Consider the following 22805-nt stretch of genomic DNA (forward strand, 5'->3'; position numbering starts at 1 on the left):
TTATAAAAGAAATAAATTAAATATTTTATCTGTATAAAATGACAAGAAAAACTATTCATATCTTGGACATTGCCTATATGCTTTCCATACCCTCTCTCTTCCTCTACCAAGAGTAATTTATCATACATACCCCATATATCCTAAATATTTTATTGTTTTAATCTTATATAATTATGCTGTATGAGATCTTCTGTCACATACTATTTTGTGATCAGTTATACATTTGATTTTTTAAAAACTTTTTTCCAAGTGCAATTTTTTTTAACATTTTAATTTACAACCTAAATGGCACCAATTTCTCTGTGACTTTACTTTGGTGACTTCTCGTTACATACCTCTCAAGAGTAAGAGCCTTATATTTGAACTGGTTGAATCAACCAACGTTAGCCAAATTTCCAAACCAGGGGCTTTAGAAAAACCTGAATATACCCTTTCTTTTATTTATGAAGAACACGACAAGTTCTAAATCTATACGTTTCAAATGTAGGCAATGTAGAACTAATATATAAATGGGAACAAAACATTTTATCAGAAATGACATTGTTGAAAGATTTTAAATGGAGAATGGCGTGAACCCAGGAGGCGGAGCTTGCAGTGAGCCGAGATTGTGCCACTGCACTCCAGCCTGGGTGACAGAGCGAGACTCTGTCTCAAAAAAAAAAAAAAAAAAAAAAAAAAAAAAAAAAAAAAAAATCTCAGATTATCTGGCCTCTTCTGCCAGAATGTGCCCACTTTAGAAACTTTTAAGAAATATTTTTGTTAGTTTTTGATTTCCCAAGAGGATTGGAAATGTACTAAAAGGAAAATGAATCAGAATAAATCAGCTCACTCACAAGAAATACTCCTGGATAATGATGAAAATATCCAACACATTATTTCGAAGTGACAAAACTCAGGATGAACTGAAGAAATAACTCAAAAGTGATAGTTACTTTGACTCATAGTTCCACATGGAATCTACATGCATACAACTCCCATCCTTTCCAGTGTATTTGTCTGGAAACAATCACTATTAAAATTATTTTGTATGTTACTTTACAGTATAAATTATTTTATGCATATGGTATGTTACTATATGTACAGTTACATATAGTACCCTGTATTTTGTGTATTACAGTGCTCAGAACAAGATAAGAAAAGAGATTTTCTTGGTGCATGAACAGAACACATTTTGTAAGACATTTTTATCCCCGAGAAATGGAGAAATTTCAATCCTGTGTCCATAGTCATTATTTGCTTATTCTCTCCTTTTTTAGTTCCAGTAGCTCCTGCAGTTTCCTTTTTTTTTTCTTTTCCTAGTTTGCTAGCTCCTTCTCCTCTCCTTCTTCCTGCCTTATCTAAGAATAGAGACCAGGTGTTCTACTTGGCCTAGAACTTGTCTGCACAGCTTAACCCTTTGACTTTGGGTTGCAGTGGAAGCAGGAGTAAGGGGATCTAAACTCTTCAGTCAGGGGCTACTGGCCTGAAGCCACAGATGGTTCTGTGTCCGGAATTGGTGGGTTCTTGGTCTCACTGACTTCAAGAATGAAGCCACGGACCCTCGCGGTGAGTGTTAGAGTTCTTAAAGGCGGCGTGTCCAGAGTTTGTTCCTTCTGATGTTCGGATGTGTTCGGAGTTTATTCCTTCTGGTGGGTTCGCGGTCTCGCTGGCTCAGGAGTGAAGCTGCAGACCTTCATAGTGAGTGTTACAGCTCTTAAAGCGGCACATCTAGAGGCGCATCTAGAGTTGTTCGTTTCTCCTGGTGGGCTCGTGGTCTCGCTGGCTTCAGGAGTAAAGCTGCAGACCTTCGCGGTGAGTGTTACAGCTCATAAAAGCAGTGTGGACCCAAAGAGTGAGCAGTAGCAAGATTTATTGCAAAGAGCAAAAGAACAAAGCTTCCACAGTGTGGAAGCGGACCCGAGTGGGTTGCCACTGCTGGCTTGGACAGCCTGCTTTTATTCTCTTATCTGGCCCCACCTACATCCTGCTGATTGGTAGAGCTGAGTGGTCTGTTTTGACAGGGTGCTGATTGGTGCGTTTACAATCCCTGAGCTAGGCACAAAGGTTCTCCACATCCCCACCAGATTAGCTAGATACAGAGTGTCCACATAAACGTTCTCCAAGGCCCCACCAGATTAGCTAGATACAGAGTGTGGATTGGTGCATTCACAAACCCTGGGCTAGACACAGGGTGCTGATTGGTGTGTTTACAATCCCTGAGCTAGACATAAAGGTTCTCCAAGGCCCCACCAGAGTAGCTAGATATAGAGTATCCATTAGTGCATTCACAAACCCTGAGCTAGACACAGGGTGCTGATTGGTGTGTTTACAAACCTTGAGCTAGATACGGAGTGCTGATTGGTGTATTCACAATCCCTGAGCTAGACATAAAGGTTCTCCTTGTCCCCACCAGACTCAGGATCCCAGCTGGCTTCACCCAGTGGATCCCACACCCAGGCTGCACGTGGAGCTGCCTGCCAGTCCTGCGCCGTGGGCCCACACTCCTTAGCCCTTGGGTGGTCGATGGGACTGGGCGCCGTGGAGCAGAGGGCGGTGCTCATCGGGGAGGCTCGGGACACACAGGAGCCCACGGAGGGGGTGGCAGGCTCAGGCATGGCGGGCTGCAGGTCTGGAGCCCTGCCCCACGGGAAAGGAGCTAAGGCCCGGCGAGAAATCGAGCGCAGCACCGGTGGGCTGGCACTGCTGGGGGACCCAGTACACCCTCCACAGCCACTGGCCCTGGTGCTAAGCCCCTCATTGCCCGGGACGGGCAGGGCCGGCCAGCTGCTCCAAGTGCAGGGCCCGCCAAGCCCACGCCCACCCGGAACTCCAGCTGGCCCGTAAGCGCCGCGCGCAGCCCCGGTTCCCGCTCACGCCTCTCCCTCCACACCTCCCTGCAAGCTGAAGTAGTGGGCTCTGGCCTTGGCCAGACCAGAAAGGGGCTCCCACAGTGCAGCAGTGGGCTGAAGGGCTCCTCAAGTGCCGCCAAAGGGGGAGCCCAGGCAGAGGAGGCGCCGAGAGTGAGCGAGGGCTGTGTCACCTCTCAGTTCCAGTTAATGTCTCCGTGTAGCAGCATCAGTCTTTCTGCTGGCAATAGTCCCCGTCTGCAGCCAGTGGTCTGACCTCACAGTGGTGGTGGCAGCAGCTCCATGCTATGACCTCTCCTCCAGGTCAGGCAGGCTGCTGTTGGGACCACATAGACACACAACTTCCACATCTGTATGCTGGGTTTCTAACCTTATATTTTTTAGATTAACCTATATTCACTCAATTTGCTGTCTTAAGTATAGTCCATGTTTATTTTCTTCTAATCTAATCAGGGTATTTAAAATATAATATTCATATTTTAACCCTAGTTATATCTCCATTGATATCTACAGTGTTTCAAGGAAACCTTTTGGAGTTAAAAGATCATAACCAGGAAGATGCAGCACTGATGTCACTGATGACTCAAAAGTGCACATATTTATTCTTCTTTTGAAAAAAAAGTGAGAAAGGTCAGTGTTCCAGCATTGATGCTAGTTTATCATTTGCCTATGGAAAAATTCTAGCTTTTTTTGTGATTTATATTCATTTTTATTATTAATTGACATTTTAGAATTGTATATATTTAAGGGATAAAATGTAATATTATGGTGTATGTATACAATATAGAATGATTAAATCAAACTAACTAAAATATCCATTACCTCAAATACTTACAATTTTTTGTGGTGAGAACACTTAAAATGTACTATTTTGGCAATTTTGAAATAAACAATACATTTTTATTAACTAGAGTCACCATGCTGCATTATAGATCTCAAAAAACGTATTCTTCCTAACTGAAACTTTGTCCCCTTTGACCAACATCTCCCCATTCTCCCTACCCTCCAGCTTCTGGTAACCACCATTGTATCCTTGGGCTTCTGTGAATTTTATTGTTTTAGATTTCACATGTGAGAGAAATCATATGGTATTTGTTTTTCTGTGCCTGGCATATTTCACTTCATGTGATGTCCTTCAAGTTAATTCATGTTGTCACAAGTGACAGAACTTCCTTTTGTAAAGCTGCATAGTATTCCATTGTGTGTGTGTATACCTATATGGATAGGTACACTACATTTTCTTTATCCATATATTGGTGGACACTTAGGTTGATTTCATATCTTGGCTATTGTGAATAATGCCGCAATGAGGATGGGGGAGCACATATGTCTCTGACATACTGATTTTATTTCTTTTGGATATATACTCAGAAGTAGGATTCTTGGATCATGTAGTAGTTCTATTTGTCATTTCTTAAGTAACCTCCCTTCAGTTTTCCATAATAACTGTACTACTTTACATTTTTACCAAGAACATCTCTCAAAACTCACAGAATTTTGTGGAAGCTAAACAACTTCCTCCCGAATGAATTTTGGGTTAAAAACAAAATTTAGGCAGAAATTAAAAAAAAAAAAACCTTTTGAAAGAAATAAAAACAGCAACAATATACTAAAAATACCAAAAATCTCTGGGATGCAGGTAAAGCAGTGTTAAGAGGAAAGTTTGTAGTGTTACAAGTCTATATCAAGAAAATGGATAGATCTCAAATTAGCAATTTAACATTGCACCCAAAGGAACTAGCAGAAGAAAAGAAATAACTAAAATCAGTAGAACTGAACAAAGTTGAACTTTGTAATGCTGAGCATTTTTTATATACCTGTTGAGCATTTGTATGTCATCTTTGAAAAGCATGTATTGAAGTCCTCAGCCTATTTCTACATTTTATATTTTTGTTTTTCATGGGCAGCTCCTATCAATATTTTACTATTTATTCTTCTCTTTTCTTCCATATTTTAAAATATTGTTTCTATTTTACTCATTGTTTATCTTAGCCATTTTTAATGCTTTCTGACTCAGAATAACAACTATTTAACCCTTCCTGTACTCTTTCTGACCTACTTAAACATATACATTTTCTCTTTCCTCATTTTCCCAATAAAGTCATGTCATAATTTTGAATAAATTAATATGTTATTATTACTATTAAATTATATTCACAGCGATGTAGGGTGTTATAAGTACTATCATTTGTCTAAAATAACTTTTTTTGTTTTTCCTACTGTATAAGCGGTAGACTCCATTTTTGTTTATGTCTCCATATACATCTGTCTGTTATTAAAGCATCTCCAAACTTTTCCCCAGAGGAGAAAGTTTACTCACACTCATAAAGTAACCAATTATATCTGTATTCATTCCTGGAACTATTCCTCCTTGGACACTCTATCCTGTTTCCTTATAGAATCGATAGTATCTAATATACACAGCTTTTCATCTGGGGCTCTCTTTTCACCATCATGCTGGGAGTGACAAGTATTCCTCTTCTGTATGTGACATTGTGACTTGAATCCCATGTATTACGCTTTCTTAATTCAATTTCCACCTTTTTTCTAATTAAATGTTAATCAGTCATTTCTCAGTAAAAGTACAAGTGAAGTAAATTTTTTAAGAACTTATAAGTCTGACACTGTTTGGCTTTTTTTTCTTCCATTTTTATGCTTCATTAGGGTAGCTATAGCTTGGAATTCTTTCCCTGTAATTTTTCTTCTCGCTTTCTGGTATCTAATGTTTATGGTAAGAATTTGATATTCTTATAATACTTGGTTCTTCATATGCTTGAAAACGTTTTTGGAGGGGTTAACAATCTTGTCTTGGCTCTCAGTGTTCCAGTGATTTACAATGGCACTGAGTGTTGCTTTTATTGTTTTTATTTATTTTCTTGGGAATTTGGGATTTTTAAATTGGAGTACGACTTATTTCTTGGAAATTTCTTGAATCCTTTCTGTAAGAACATATTACTCTCTTCTGTGCTATTCTCCTTTTCCAGGAAAACTTTACTTAAAATATTTGACTGAAATTTGGAATGAGTTTCTGCATTTTTGATGTTTTTCATCCACTCCCCTATTTTTAATTTCTTGATAGATTTGCTCTACATTTTATGAACATTCTATAATTATATTTTACATTTATCATTGACAGTTTCTCTTCATCCTTCTATCATATTTTTTAACATATAAAAACTCTTCCTTGTTTTTCGAATGCTCCTTTCTAACACTTCATGTTTTTATTCCAAGTATAAAATAGAATAATCTGTTTTTCTGTAGCTTGTTGAGGATTTCAGTTACAGGTATTTGAATCTTTGTTCAGCTTCCTGTATCTTCTCTGTCACCTCTGAATTCCTGCCTCCTGTTTATTTATTTCAATCTGTCTTTGGTGTTACAGTAGGCTGCCCTCGAATGCCCCCTAATCTGCAGCTATTCACTTCCAAGAACAAGGCCCTGAGAAGCAGACTTGAGCATTCTGTGCATGAGCAGGCTTGGCTCAACTGTGGCCCTCACTCTTGGGTGAACTGACTGCCTGGTTGCTGAGGAGACTCAGAGTTCTCTGTTTCTCTTTGCCCTCCTGTCAAATGGTTGCATGATTGGCACAAGTGTTTTAGAGCTAAGTGGGAGAGAAAGAGGGAATGCTTGATTCAGATCTCAAACAGAAGATGCTCATTTAATCTGCCTGTTTCAGTGTAGAACTCCTGCCCTCTGGTGTGACTGGTGTCCCCATGCCCATAGATTTGTATTTTCTGAGAATAAGCCAAAAGTTTTGTTGCTGTTCCTTTATGGGTAAAGGGACAATCACGTAGCTCCATAGCATGACATTTAGTGTTCTGTCTTGTTTACTAGTTCCCACCTCTATCTGCATAATCTGTCTCAGAAGTGTTACTGTTTCTAGTTTTCTACGATTTTGTCCTGCAAGCATCTTTGGCTTTGGGCTTCTCCGTTTATTCATAAATGTTAGCTTTTTGGGGGTATGATAAATAAGCTATCACTAATTCTGCTGTCTTTCAAATTTATTGGTATGGCTTTTCTTACTGTTCTCTTTGCTATTGAGGTTCTTTGCCCTCGTTTATGATTTTTGTCATTATATTAGAGTTTCAGGGACAGCAGAAAGATCACGTTTTGAAAAATAGAAGTAGGCCGGGCGCCATGGCTCACATCTGTAATCCCAACACTTTGAGAGGCCGAGGCGGGTGGATCACCTGGGGTCAGGAGTTCGAGACAAGCCTGACCAACATGGTGAAATGCGGTCTTTACTAAAAATACAAGAAATTAGCCAGACGTGGTGGTGGGAGCCTGTAATCCCAGCTACTTGGGAGGCTGAGACAGGATAATCACTTGAACCTGGGAAGCAGAGGTTGCAGTGAGCCGAGATCGTGCCACTGTACTCCAGCCTGGGCAACAGAGCAAGACCCCATTTCAAAAAAAAGAAAAAAAAAAAAGAAAAATAGAAGTAAAACACTGAGCTTCCCAAGGCAAGTCTTCATCGCCTTTACCACATATCCCCCTTCTGTTTTATAAAGCTGAGAAGGAAACTTTTAAGGACCCAAAGTTTTGCTTTAATTAGATGATCAAGATAGGAGGATAAGGGACAGGTACCTGGAGGAGTAACACATTCTAGTTGTGTTGTCTCAGGAACTTTAACACATCCTCCATAGGGCGCCCAGCCAAGGCATTTGTGAGACAGATTCTGAGCCAGGCTAATCAAGAAGACTGCCACTCTCATGAGTGTTGTTAATAGACTTTTCGATTTTCAGAGCAGTGTTATATTTATAAAATTAAAAATATAGAAAATATACTATTTTAGTCTCTATACGTCTCTCACCCATTTTTTTCTCTTTTTAACGTATTTTATTAATATCGTGCATTTATTGAGGTTAATGAGCCAATATGAGCTTGTTGTTGCTAACTACAGTCCTTATTTAACTCCGATTTCCTTTGATTTTGCCTAAAGTCTTTGTTCTTATCCAGAATGCCATCCAAGACACTATATTATTTATAGTCATTATATCCCCTTAACTTCCTCTTGACTGTGGCAGTTTCTCAGAATTTCCCTGTTTCTGATGACCTTGATACTTTTGATTGGTCATATTGTATGATAACCCACTGAAATTTGCTGTTTTTCACAAGGTTAGACTGGAGTTATGGGTTTTGAAGATGAAGATTACAGTAGTTAAGTGCATTTTAATCACATTAGCCCAAGGACACATATTATCAATGTGATTTACCACTGTTGGTATTGACCCTGATCATCTTAGCAGTTGTTGAGGTTCGCTACTGTAAAGTTAATTATTTTTCTTTACAAACTACACTCTTTGAAAGGACATTAGTATGCACAGCTCATACTTAAGTAGTTGGGAGTTGTGCTCCCCTTAAGGATGGAGTATCTATATAAGTTATTTGAAATGTTTCTGCAAAAAAGAAATGTACGTATCAACATAAATTCATGAATATTTATTTTAAACTTGGAGTGATAATCTAACAGTACTTTATTTGGTTAAATTATTCGAACATTAGAGGCTGCTTTCTGTGCCATCTTGGATCTAACTGCATAAATAGTTCTTTTGTTGTTCTTTGTTTTGTTCTGATTTGCTTTTGCATAACACATCCTCATTTTCTGGCATTGCAAGATGTTCCAGGCTTATCTTGTGTATGTCTTAACCCAATCTAGAATCATCCATTTCCTCAAGGAACCTTGGTTCCTATTGGAGATTGGCATTAATCCATCATTTAAAAATAACATCACAATAAAATACATATTTTAGTCAGAAAATGTTAAAATAAACTTATTGACTTTTAATTTTTAAGTACATAAGTCCTTGTAAAATTTAGTGCTCACAGTTGATAAAATTAACATATCCTTCTTAAAGAATTTGACAGAAGGAGATAGGGCAAAACACCCACCACTAAATAATATTATGTGAAAAAGGCAGTACACAACTGTATATATACAGTACTATATTGTATAAAAAATTTTATGTGTCTGCATGTTTTTACAAAATGCCTATGAAAGCATATACCCATGACTTGTAACATTGGTTACTTCTGCAGAGAAAAAATGGTAGTTATGGGAACAGGTGTTAGAGCAAAAATTATTTTATTCTATATGCTTTTTTACAATTTAATTTTTTTCATGTACCTGTATACCTATTGAAAATGAACTAATCAATTAAAATGATAAGATATACCTAGCTGTATTATTTTGTGAATATGATATTGACTAACCTATTATCACTACTGTACACATATTACTGGAGCTGAGCTATGGTTTGAGAAGTCTAAAGAGAAATATGACATACAGCATCAGAAAAGTATAAAAGGAGAGAAATTTAAAAGTCTAAATACTTTAGATCTTATAGACCAAGTTGGTATCTTTGATGCTACTCTTCATAAATAATAAAATTCTCATTAATTTCATGCTTTATTTTCATGTAGTTGAAGTAAGATGTAATTCTACTTAGTTAAAATATTTGAAAAATATTTTGAGAAAAACGGTGATGAAAATGTGCTCTCTTCAATAAACAGAGGAAGACAGATACTATATACATATTTCATTCTTGTGGACTACACTGATGAAGAATTCATTTACTAAAATCGAAGAAAGGAATGGCTGTGAACAGATGAGCAATCATGAATGCCTAGGCTCAAAGAAAATATGTTTCTTATCTATACCAATTAAAAATAGAATACTATCTTGAAGAACACTTTTATAAGACCATCTTAATAGAATTCATTTGAGAATGTGTACCACTGTACACTGGCTGCTTAAAGAATTCCCTGTGATAATACTCAAACTGAGTAATAGATTTTTCATCTCATTTTGGTTTTTCTTTCTTTGATAGTCTGCTGCTAGTCACTATTGTAGTATTATCAAAGCTCTGCTCAATCATAAAATTGAGAAATTTTCAGCCATTGTTCAATGTTCCTGGGTGCCAAGTCTCCACTGAATTCTCCAAATTACTCCTGGCTTTCTGACACATTTATTTATTCAGACAAACAACTCATTGTGGTCTTGTTGAAATTAAGAAAAAAAAAACATTATTAAGAACATTTTTCTAATTCACAAAAATAGATTAAATTATATTTATATCTTAGAAAATACTTCCAGCCCTATTGGATGTGTGAATTCATTTCATCTGTGACACAGAAGAAAAAAAAGAATATAAGAAGCATAAGCATATTTTTAGAAATGCAAATAAATCACACACTGTATTAATTATTGAGCTTAAATTGTCACAATTACCTTGTGCATATCAATTGTAAATTTTTAATTAGAAATATAAGACTTATAGAGAAAAGTATATCTAAAAAAAGTAAATCCAAACTATGTAGCTCGAATAATTATTACAATTTAAATACATCCATGTACTCACCACCCAATTAAAAAATATGTAATATTACTTAACACCAGAAGCCCCTTTCCTGAACCTCTCAATAACCATTATCTGTATTATCCTCAGTATTATCTGTTTTTGAACTTAATAAATAGAATAATAAAATATGCACTCATAATTTCATTCAATATTATGTTTGTGAGACACAGCAGTGTTTCATATAATTATATTTTATTCATATTTCATTATTTGACAGTATCTTCTTGTATGACTTTTTTTTGCTTTTCATATCTTTTATTTCATATCTTCAGTAATTAGAGTCACTTTTCTTATTTGCTGTAGGAATAATACTTTTTTTATTTTTAAAATTGAACAATTTAATTTTAGATTCTGAAATTAAACAGAACATGCATATGATTGTTACACAGGTGATATTGCATGTTTTTTAATTTTATTATTATTATACTTTAAGTTTTAGGGTACATGTGCACAACGTGCAGGTTTGTTACATATGTATACATGTGCCATGTTGGTGTGCTGCACCCATTAACTCGTCATTTAGCATTAGGTATATCTCCTAATGCTGTCCCTCCCCCCCTCCCCCCCACCCCACAACAGTCCCCTGTGTGTGATGTTCCCCTTCCCGTGTCCATGTGTTCTCATTGTTCAATTCCCACCTATGAGTGAGAACATGCAGTGTTTGGTTTTTTGTCCTTGCAATAGTTTGCTGAGAATGATGGTTTCCAGCGACTATATAAGAAGCTAATATTAATCTGTATAGCTGATGTGTATTTTGGTTGATTTTACGTTCGGTCACTACGAAGAAAAAATATCCTGTAAATGTGATGTCACAATGATTTCCCAAGTGATTCTGTCAATTTACACTCCCCCTTCTATAACAGGTCCCTTTGCTCTATATCCTCAAAATTGATTGGTATTTTCTGTCTTTTTATTTTTGTGGCTTTGTGTGATTTCTCTCTGTAAATTTATTTTCCATTTTCTTTATGATTGAGGATGAGCAATGATTTGTCCACTGGCCACTGAGATATTATCTTTGCTGAAATGCATGTTCAAAACCCTTCTGCAATTACTTACTCTTTTTATTAGTTTTGTCTTTCCTGCATCACCAGCTTCCCTACTCAAGCACATAAAAATTTTCTTTCGCATTTATTTCTATAATGCTTGTAGAGTTAAACTGAAGATTTAAGCCTTTGCTCCATTTCAAGTTAATTTCATTTATTTATTTATTTATTTTATTTTTATTATACTTTTAAGTTTTGGGACACATGTGCAGAACATGCAGGTTTGTTACATAGGTATACATGTGCCATGGTGGTTTGCTGTACCCATCAACCCATCATCTACATTAGGTATTTCTTCTAGTGCTATCCCTCCCCTAGACCTCCACCCACTGACAATCCCTGGTGTGTGATGTTCCCCTCCCTGTGCTCATATGATTTTATTGTTCAACTCCCACTTATAAGTGAGAATATGCAGTGCTTGGTTTTCTGTTCCTGTGTTAGTTTGCTGAGAATGATGGTTTCCAGCTTCATCCATGTCCCTGCAAAGGACATGAACTCAATCTTTTTTATGGCTGCATAGTATTCCATGGTGTATATGTGCCACATTCTCTTTATCCAGTCTATCATTTGATGGGCATTTGGGTTGGTTCCAAGTCTTTGCTATTGTGAATAGTGTGCATGTGTCTTAGAATGATTTATAATCCTTTGAGTATATACCCAGTAATGGGATTGCTGGGTCAAATGGTAGTTTTAGACCTAGATCTTTGAGGAATCCTCACACTGTCTTCCACAATGGTTGAACTAATTTACCCTCCCACCAACAATGTAAAAGTGTTCCTATTTCTCCACATCCTCTCCAACATCTGTTGTTTCCTGACTTTTAAATGATCACCATTGTAACTGGCATGAGATTGTATCTCCCTGTCAATTTGATTTGCATTTCTCTAATGACCAGTGACGATTAACTTTTTTTTCATATGTTTGTTGGCCACATAAATATCTTCTTTTGAAAAGTGTCTATTCATATCCTTCACCCACATTTTGATGGGGTTGTTTTTTTCATGTAAATTTGTTTAAGTTCCTTGTAGATTCTGAATATTAGCCCTTTGTCAGATGGATAGATTGCAAAAATTTTCTCCCATTCTGTAGGTTGCCTGTTCACTCTAATTACAGTTTCTTTTGCTGTACAGGAGCTCTTTAGTTTAATTAGATCCCATTTGTCTATTTTGGCTTTTGTTGCAATTGCTTTTGGTGTTTTAGTCATGAAGTCTTTGCCCATGCCTATGTCCTAAATGGTATAGAAAAGCATGCCTAGGTTTTCTTCTAGGAATTTTATGGTTTTAAATCTTACATTTAAATCTTTAATCCATCTTGAATTAATTTTTGTATAAGATGTAAGAAAGGGGTCTAGTTTCAGTTTTCTGCATATGGCTAGCCAGTTTTCCCAACACCATTTGTTAAATAGGGAATCCTTTCCCCATTGCTTGTTTTTTGTCAGGTTTGTCAAAGAGCAGATGGATGTAAATGCGTGGTGTTATTTCTGAGGCCCCTATTGTGTTCCATTGGTCTATATATCTGTTTTGGTACCAGTACCATGCTGTTTGGGTAATTGTAGCCTTGTAGTATAGTTTCAAGTCAGGTAGTGTGATGCCTCTAGCTTTGTTCTTTTTGCTTAGGATTGTCTTGACTATATGGACTTTTTTGTTGTTGTTGTTCTATGTGAAATGTAAAGTAGTTTTTTCTGATTCTGTGAAGAAAGTCAATGGTAGCTTGATGGGAATGGTATTGAATCTATAAATTACTTTCGGCAGTATGGCCATTTTCATTATATTGATTCTTCCTATCCATGAGCATGGAATGTTTTCCCATTTGTGTCCTCTCTTATTTCCTTGAGCAGTCGTTTGTAGTTCTCCTTGAAGAGGTCCTTCACATCCCTTATAAGTTGTATTCCTAGGTATTTTATTCTATCTGTAGCAATTGTAAATGGGAGTTCATTCGTGATTTGGCTCTCTGTTTATCTATTATTGGTGTATAGGAATGCTTGTGATTTTTGCATATGAATTTTGTATCCTGAGACTGCTGAAGTTGCTTATCAGTTTAAGGAATATTTGGGCTGAGATTATTGGGTTTTCTAAATATACAATCATGTCATCTGCAAACAGAGATAATTAGACTTCCTCTCTCCCTATTTGAATACCCTTTATTTCTTTCTCTTTCCTGATTGCCCTGGTCAGAACTTCCAATACTATGTTGAATAGGAGTGGTGAGAGAGGGCATCCTTGTCTTGTGCTGGTTTTCAAAGGGAATTCTTCCAGCTTTTGCCCATTCAGTATGATATTGGCTATGGGTTTGTCTTAAATAGCTCTCATCATTTTGAGATATGTTCCATCAATACCTAGCTTATTGAGTGTTTTTTAGCATAAAGAGTGTTGAATTTTATCGAAGACCTTTTCTGCATCTATTGAGATAATCATGTGGTTTTTGTCATTGGTTCTGTTTATGTGATGGATTACGTTTATTGATTTGCATATGCTGAACCAGCCTTGCATCCCAGAGATGAAGCCCACTTGATCCTGGTGGATAAGCTTTTTATGTGCAGCTGGGTTCTGTTCAGTAGTATTTTATTGAGGATTTTTGCATCGATGTTCATCAGAAATATTGGCCAGAAATTTTTTGTTGTTGTTGTGTCTCTGCCAGGTTTTGGTATCAGGATTATGCTGGCCTCATAAAGTGAGTTAGAGAGGAGCCCCTTTTTGTCTCTTATTTGGGATAATTTTAGAAAGAATAGTACCAGCTCCTCTTTGTACCTCTGGTAGAATTCGGCTGTGAATTCGTTAGTCCTCGGGTTTTCTTCGTTGGTGGGCCATTCCTTACTGTCTCAATTTTAGAACTTGTTGTTGGTCTATTGAGGGATTCAACTTCTTCCTGGTTTAGTTCAGGAGGGTGTATGTGTCTAGGAATTTATCCATTTCTTGTAGATTTTCTCTTTTTTTTTTTTTTTTTGAGACAAGAGTCTCGCTGTCTCCCAGGCTGGAGTGCAGTGGCGCGATCTCGGCTCACTGCAGGCTCCGCCCCCCGGGGTTCACGCCATTCTCCTGCCTCAGCCTCCTGAGTAGCTGGGACTACAGGCGCCTGCCACTGTGCCTGGCTAATTTTTTGTATTTTTTTTTTTTTAGTAGAGACAGGGTTTCACCGTGTTAGCCAGGATGGTCTCCATCTCCTGACCTTGTGATCCACCCGCCTCGGCCTCCCAAAGTGCTGGGATTACAGGCGTGAGCCACCATGCCCGGCCCATTTCTTCTAGATTTTCTAATTTATTTGTGTAGAGGTGTTTATGCTAGTCCCTGATGGTAGTTTGTATTTCTGTGGGACCAGTGGTGATATCCCCTTTACCATTTTTTATTGTGTCTATTTGATTCTTCTCTCTTTTCTTCTTTATTCGTCTGGCTAGCAGTCTATCTATTTTGTTAATGTTTTCAAAAAACCAGCTCCTGGATTTATTGATTTTTTGAAGGGTTTTTCGTGTCTCTATCTCTTTCAGTTCTGCTCTGATCTTAGTTATTTCTTGTCTTCTGCTAGCATTTGAATTTGTTTGCCCTTGCTTCTCTAGTTCTTTTAATTGTGATGTTAGGTTGTCAATTTTAGATCTTTCCAGCTATCTCTTGTGGGCATTTAGTGCTGTAAATTTCCCTCTAAACACTGCTTTAGCTGTGTCCCAGAGATTCTGGTATGTTGTGTCTTTGTTCTCATTGATTTCAAAGAACTTATTTATTTTTGCCTTAATTTCATTATTTACCCAGTCATCATTCAGAAGCAGGTTATTCCATTTCCATGTAGTTGTGTAATTTTGAGTGAGTTTCTTAATCCTGAATTTTAATTTGATTGCACTGTTGTCTGAGAGACTGTGTTATAATTGATCAAGCAGAAGAAAGGATATAAGAGATTGAAGATCAACTTAATTAAATAAAGCGTGAAGACAAGATTAGACATAAAAGAATGAAAAGAAATGAAAAATGCCTCCAAGAAACATGAGACTATGTGAAAAGACCAAATCTAAGTGTGATTGGTGTACTTGAAAGTGACGGGGAGAATGGAACTAAGTTGGAAAACACACTTCAGAATATTATCCAGGAGAACTTCCCCAACCTAGCAAGACAGGACAACATTCAAATTCAGGAAATACAGAGAACACCCCAAAGATATTCCTCAAGAAGAGCAACCCCAAGGCACATAATCGTCAGATTCACCAGGGTTGAAACGAGGGAAAAAATGTTAAGCACAGCCAGAGAGAAAGATTGGGTTACTCACAAAGGAAAGCCCATCAGACTAACAGCAGATCTCTCTGCAGAAACCCTACAAGCCAGAAGAGAATGGGGGCCAACCTTCAACATTCTTAAAGAAAAGAATTTTCAACTCAGAATTTCATATCCAGCCAAACTAAGCCTCATAGTGAAGGAGAAATAAAATCCTTGACAGATAAGCAAGTGCTGAGGGATTTTCTCAGCACCAGGTCTGTCTTACAAGAGCTCCTGAAGGAAGCACTAAATATGGAAAGGAAAAATCGGTATCATTTGATTGTATCAAGTGTTTCACACACCCCTCCAAGTACTTATTGGAATAGGACCAGCATATTTCATTACAGGAAACAAACAGATGAATAAGATTTCTCTACAAAATACCAGCAAATGCTAAAAAACTGTTAAGATTTTTATATTACAAAATTAAAAAGTTTGGTCCAGAGAGCTGAGTTGTTATATTCATTCCATTTTGATATACAGCACAAAGTTATGTAATGAACATGGGATAACAAATGATTAAATGTATTAAATGGCACCATTTTCTGAAGGAGGATGTTTTGCTTTACTTATCAGAAAACTAGTTAGAAAGTGTCTGCCTTTCCTCACATTAGAAGCTAGAATTTTCTTGAAAACAATTGTTATTCAGTTTCATGCTTAGTGTTCCTGGTTCACAGTGCAACTTAGGGTATTTTGGCAACTCAATCTGAGTAAGACTGGAACTATTGAAAAATAAATATTAGTGGTTAAGATAGCTTGCCATTTTAGGGCTGAGTTTTAATAGAATGAAAATGTTAATTCTTACATTTTAAAGAAATAAAGCTTTGAGATTACTTATTGGCTCAAAATGGTTTTAGAGAAAAAATAATACTCTAACAAAAACTTGGCATTGAGTTTCAAGACTCCACAATTCTTGTGCAAAGTGTACAAAGGTTGTACAAGGGTGAAAGAGGGCAAGAATATCAACACCAGGCATTTTCTCTCCTTTTTCTTTTTTAAATTTTTTAAAATTATACTTTAAATTTTAGGGTACATGTGCACAACGTGCTGGTTTGTTACATATGTATACATGTGCCATGTTGGTGTGCTGCCACCATTAACTCGTCATTTAAGTATATCTCCTAATGCTATCCCTCCCTCTCCCCCCACCCCACAACAGGCCCTGGTGTGTGATGTTCCCCTTCCTGTGTCCAAATGTTCTCATTGTTCAATTCCCACCTATGAGTGAGAACATGTGGTGTTTGGTTTTCTGTCCTTGTGATAGTTTGCTGAGAATGATGGTTTCCAGCTTCATCCATGTCCCTACAAAGGACATGAACTTATCCTTTTTTATGGCTGCATAGTATTCCATGGTGTGTATCTGCCACATTTTCTTAATCCAGTCTATCATTGATAGACATTTGGGTTGGTTCCAAGTCTTTGCTATTGTGAATAGTGTCACAATAAACATACGTGTGCATGTGTCTTTATAGCAGCACAATTTATAATCCTTTCAGTATATACCCAGTAATGGGATGGCTGGGTCAAATGGCATTTCTAGTTCTAGATCCCTGAGGAATTGCCACACTGTCTTCCACAATGGTTGAACTAGTTTACAGTCCCACCAACAGTGTAAAACTGTTCCTATTTCTCCACATCTTCTCCAGCACCTGTTGTTTCCTGACCTTTTAATGATCACCATTCTAACTGGTGTGAGATGGTATCTCATTGTGATTTTGATTTGCATTTCTCTGATGGCCAGTGATGATGAGCATTTTTTCATTTGTTGCTGGCTGCATGTCTTCTTTTGAGAAGTGTCTGTTCATATCCTTTACCCACTTGTTTACGGGGTTGTTTGTTTTTTTCTTGTAAATTTGTTTGAGTTCATTGTAGATTCTGGATATTAGCCCTTTGTCAGATGAGTAGATTGCAAAAGTGTTCTCCGATTCTCTAGGTTGCCTGTTCACTCTGATGGTAGTTTCTTTTGCTGTTCAGAAGCTCTTTAGTTTAATTAGATCCCATTTCTCAATTTTGGCTTTTGTTGCCATTGCTTTTGGTGTTTTAGACATGAAGAAGTCCTTGCCCATGCCTATGTCCTGAATGGTATTGCCTAGGTTTTCTTCTAGGGTTTTGATGGTTTTAGGTTTAACATTTAAGTCTTTAATCCATCTTGAATTAATTTTTATATAAGGTGTAAGGAAGGGATCCAGTTTCAGCTTTCTACATGTGGTGAGCCAGTTTTCCCAGCACCATTTATTAAATAGGGAATCCTTTCCCCATTTCTTGTTTTTGTCAGGTTTGTCAAAGATCAGATGGTTGTAGATGTTTGGTATTATTTCTGAGGGCTCTGTTCTGTTCCATTGGTCTATATGTCTGTTTTGGTACCAGTACCATGCTGTTTTGGTTACTGTAGCCTTGTAGTATAGTTTGAAGTCAAGTAGCATGATGCCTCCAGATTTGTTCTTTTGGCTTTGGATTGTCTTGGCAATGCGGGCTCTTTTTTGGTTCCATATGAACTCTAAAGTAGTTTTTTCCAGTTCTGTGAAGAAAGTCATTTGTAGTTTGATAGGGATGGCATTGAATCTATAAATTACCTTGGGCAGTATTGCCATTTTCATGATATTGATTATTCCTATCCATGAGCATGGAATGTTCTTCCATTTGTTTGTGTCCTCTTTTATTTCATTGAGCAGTGGTTTATAGTTCTCCTTGAAGAGGTCCTTCACATCCCTTGTAAGTTGGATTCCTAGGTATTTTATTCTCTTTGAAGCAATTGTGAATGGGAGTTCACTCGTGATTTGGCTCTCTGTCTGTTATTGGTGTATAAGAATGCTTGTGATTTTTGTACATTCATTTTGTATCCTTTTTCTTTATGGAGTTGGCAGATAACTGATGGGATAACTTCATTAAACACTGTCTTGAGGCCTCACAGCTCAAGCACTATAGGTGTTTTACATTTCTCATCTCCTTAGTCATGACTAATCCCTGTGGACAGGTGATAGGAGCCAGCTTCTTTACCTCTAGTTTCTTAATATGCTTTTATCATCTCTAAGATCATTTGGTTCACAATAGGTTAATGAGAGTGTTGGGACAATGGTGTCACACTTCAGGATACCACTTAGCACAGACATTTTCAAATAATGCAGGACTTGTAAAGAAAAAGAAAATCTGTTTGAGGATAGGATAGGATAGGAGACATAATCTGTGATGGTCTTCTAAATCAGCTGTGTCCCATAAACCCAGATTCACCAGTTTTCTATCTATCATATTGAAAGAAGAGTTTTCAGAAACAGTGGACATACATTCTACACAAAATACATTGGTGTGTAATTGACAAGCAGTCAAGTTTTACCTAAAACTCCAGTTCCCACCACCACATACTTAATGACCTGCACCTGGGCCACTCTGGATGCTGCTGTAGGCACTATGGACCAAGCTGCCAGGCTGGCTAAGTTCAAAGCTCAAAGCTTCTCATTTATACGGCTACTTGCCAGGCCAGCTGTTTAAGGACTAGCTCCTTCCCAGTTAATAGTGTATGTTTGAGAGGGAAAGCCTTAACTAAGAACACCTTTCCTAAAATCCTTTATTAGCTTTCTAACACTGAGAGTTGACTTTGCATCTCTATCCAATAGTATCATATAGTAAATATGATTGTGGATACAAAATAAGATTATGTATGTGCAATGTCAAAAATAGTGCTTTGGTTGAAATAAGTGTTCAGAGATTTAAAATTTTATGAATTTGGCATTACCATAAATGTTTAATTCGTTTTCCCCAATTCCTGACCTAAAATATCTATCATTATTGTTGTTCTCCTGGAATTTAGTTGCAATATCCTCTGAAAAAAATTAGCAGCCATTAATCATAGGTTATCTATCTGTAGTCACTTTTCCTTTTTACATAACAGAGAAACATTTTTATCCTCTTTGTTCAAGGAAGGGTCATGATGATTAAGGTGACATTACCTCTGCTTACAATGAAACCATACCTCTTAGAGAACTCTATTTAGGATTTCAGAGCCAAAACTGAGATTCAATTTTCCAGAAATAAATAATCAGTATGACAGTTCTCAGACAGCAACTGATTTTTCATAAGATTATATTAATCTATTACTGGGATATTGTTGCCTGATTAAATAATAAGTATAAATTGTTTACAGTTTATTTTGCTTAAAAAGAGAGATTATTTCTATGAGGTTCAGTTTTGATTTTGCAGAGTGGCAAGTTTTTTGACCATTCATTACTTATGAACAGATTTCAATATTATAGTGACAGTATACTAAGCTAGAATAGCAATGACACACAACTTGACTTTATATTATAGAGGGCAAACGTATCACAGAAATGCTAACAAATCCATAACGTGTAAGCATTCAAAACATCAAAGAGTGAAAAAAATGTATTCTAATCAAGCCTCTCCAGATCAGTCAAGAAAGTGTATAGTGAAATTTCTTATCATTATTTACGCTTTGTTTGGACTGCAGTTAGCATGATAAATTTGTATTTTTTATGTGTAAAACCCAGCCTGGTCAGGACATATGCCCTATTCTATGAGAAAACAGTAACCTACTGCTACTTAAATAACTAACGTTTTAAATATTCAACAGTGTATTAAATGGTCTGTGACCCGTTCAGACTAAAGAGAAAGAAAAAGAAAGAGAAGAATACGAAAAAAAAAAAGGAAAAACACTGTAGTTTAAAATTACTGTAATTAAATGAAATACAATTCTCCAGTTTTACATATCATTATTTATAAATTTAAGCATAAATTTTAGCTTCTTTTTCTCCAAATATTTTTTTTAAAAAAACATTAATAGAAAAAAGGTACCTACTAAGATGTGTGTGTGTGTGTGTGTGTGCATGTGTGTGTGTGTGTGTTTGTGGTATAGATTCTAGGAGTCCCAGATGAAGGTAAACTACAATGCAGGTGATTTTGCCTTAGAATGTGTGGTTCATTGTTGGTCAATTGATATTGATTCTCCTTCATGTGAGCACCACGATTTATTTTTATTCTAAGTATTGTGAAGCCTAGTGTTCTAGCCTAGTCCAGACATGTTGCTTTACCCTTTAGCATAAGCGGCGAGAATCAGATTCTGTTACTTATATCCAAGGTACTAAAACTAATACAAAATCTACCAGAATTTCATTGCCCACATAGATTCCATTACAATATGGAAGTCAGGCAATTCTGACACAAAGAAGAGGATTTTATAAGCCTGAATATTATAATAATTTCTTTACACTATGCCAAGTTGTAATATCTGGATTTCTGTAGCACTGCACATAACAAATGAAACCAAAAGTCTTAACATTTCAGGGTACATTTTTCTTGATATTGCTTGATTTAGAGCATCAGCAATAAGTTCAGCAATGTACATTGAGTATATCACATTACCTAAATTGTATATGTTACTGCCCAGAGGTATGTGAACAATTGTTTGTTAATCTAAAGCAATTAGTTTGGATACAAAAATGAACTGTAGAAACAACAACAAAAATCTCTCGTGTTTGTAACTTTTGTGCTTTGAAGAGAAAATAGCAGTGTAAAGAATGGTAGGATTCAAAAGTCTTTTTCCTGCTTAGTCAAATTCTATTTGAATTTAAGTATTTTTATGGACTGTTAAACTCTCTGTAGCCTGCAAATCAACAGTCTTCAACTATTTCTTTTTACATAAATAAAAATCAATACAGAATTAAGTAAATTGCCTAGATAAATTACAGGAAAATTATTTTCTCTCCAATTATCTGACCAATTGCAGAGGCATTGTTTAACTACAGTTATCATGTCATTCAGTCATCTGGATGTTATTAAGAGATAGCAAGAATGATTGAAAAAAGTAATACATTTGGAATTAGAATTCTAGATGTAGTATTATGCAACATCTAATCTTTGTCTTCTCATGGAATAAATGAGCGTAATATGTCGTTCAAGGGAGTGTAAAAGTATTGGGTACATTATAAATGCACATACATTTGGCAGGGCTTGAGATGTGAAGTCATGTGTAACCAGTTACATAAGATGTCTAGGATCATTTGTAAAATAAAACGATAAAAAGATTAAATAATTCTTTGGGCCTAAAACCAACCCTCAGTCTAGACTCTTGAACTATTAGAATAAGAAGTAACCATTTAATTGTTTGCATAATATACTGATTTTATGTATTTGTATTTATTGTTTATTATGGTAAGAACACTTAACGTGAGAGCTATCTTCAGTATAATTTTAAGTGCACAATATGGTATTGCTAAGCATAGGCACAATGTTGTACAGAGGGCCTGTAGAAATTATCCATCTTGCCTAACTGAAACTTTATATTCCCTGAATAGCAACTCCCTGTTTGCCCTTCCCCTCAGCCCTGGAAACCACCATTCTATTCTTTGTTCCCATTAGTCTATTTTAGATATCTCATATAAGTGCACTCATGCCGTATTAGTCCACCTGAGGTTGATTTATTTCACTTTACATAATGTCCCCAAAGTTCATCCATGTTGTCTCATATGGCAGAATTCCTTTTTGTTCAAGGCTGAACAGTATTTCACTGTATGTGTATCTATATTTCTTGACCTATTCATATGTTGAATTTGTAGATTGTTTCCATATCTTGACTATGGTAAATAATGCTACAATGAAGATGGAAGCACATGTATCTTTTCAAGAAACAGTTTTCAATTGTTTTGGATTAATACCCAAAAGTGGGATTTTTGGAACATATGGTAGCTCTATTTTTAATTTTTGAGGAATTGCCATGCTATTTTACACATCAACCGCACCATTCTACATTTCCACCAACAGTGTACCAGGGTTCCAATTTCTCCACCTTCTTACCATCACATGTTCTCCTTCTCTGTTTCTCTCTTCCTCATTCTCTCTCTCTCTCATAATAGCTGCGCCAACAGATGTCAGATGAAATCTCATTGTGATTTTAATTTGTATGTTCCTGATGATTAGTCACGTTCACCCTATTTCCATATACCTGTTGGCCATTTTTATATCTTCTTTTTTGGAGAAATACTGTTCAAGTACTTGGCTCATTTCTTTAATGTGGTTATTGGTGTTTTTGCTATTGTGTTGTAGCAGTTCCTTACATATTTTGGATAATCTCATATCAGATGTATGGTTTACAAATATTTTCATTATTTAGGTCATATGTTGTTGATTGTTTCCTTTGCTGTTCAGAAGACTTTTACTTTGATATAGTTGAATTGATTTGTCAAATTTTACTTTTGTTACTGGTGCTTTTTGTGAAATATCCAAGAAATCATTACCAGGCCCAATGTCTTGTGGCTTTTTCCTGAATTACAGGTTGTAATTTAATTTAGCTTCTTTTAAAAAAATAAACACTGG

The 22805-nt window shown here is 36.5% G+C and overlaps 1 long non-coding RNA gene across 3 annotated transcripts in view; it reads left to right on the top strand.

Moving 5' to 3' along the window:
* Nucleotides 1–3165: 3165 nt before the first annotated feature.
* Nucleotides 3166–22805, top strand: part of LOC129463654 (uncharacterized) — a 36268-nt gene continuing 16628 nt past the window's right edge. For all 3 annotated transcript variants that reach the window (XR_008651268.2, XR_010115866.1, XR_010115867.1), the window contains exons 1-2: nt 3166–3198; nt 3360–3476. This is a non-coding gene — a long non-coding RNA (uncharacterized lncRNA). The remainder of the gene's footprint in view (nt 3199–3359; nt 3477–22805) is intronic.

The sequence above is a fragment of the Symphalangus syndactylus genome, chromosome 15 (assembly GCF_028878055.3).
Source record: "Symphalangus syndactylus isolate Jambi chromosome 15, NHGRI_mSymSyn1-v2.1_pri, whole genome shotgun sequence".
NCBI classification, from domain to species: domain Eukaryota; kingdom Metazoa; phylum Chordata; class Mammalia; order Primates; family Hylobatidae; genus Symphalangus; species Symphalangus syndactylus.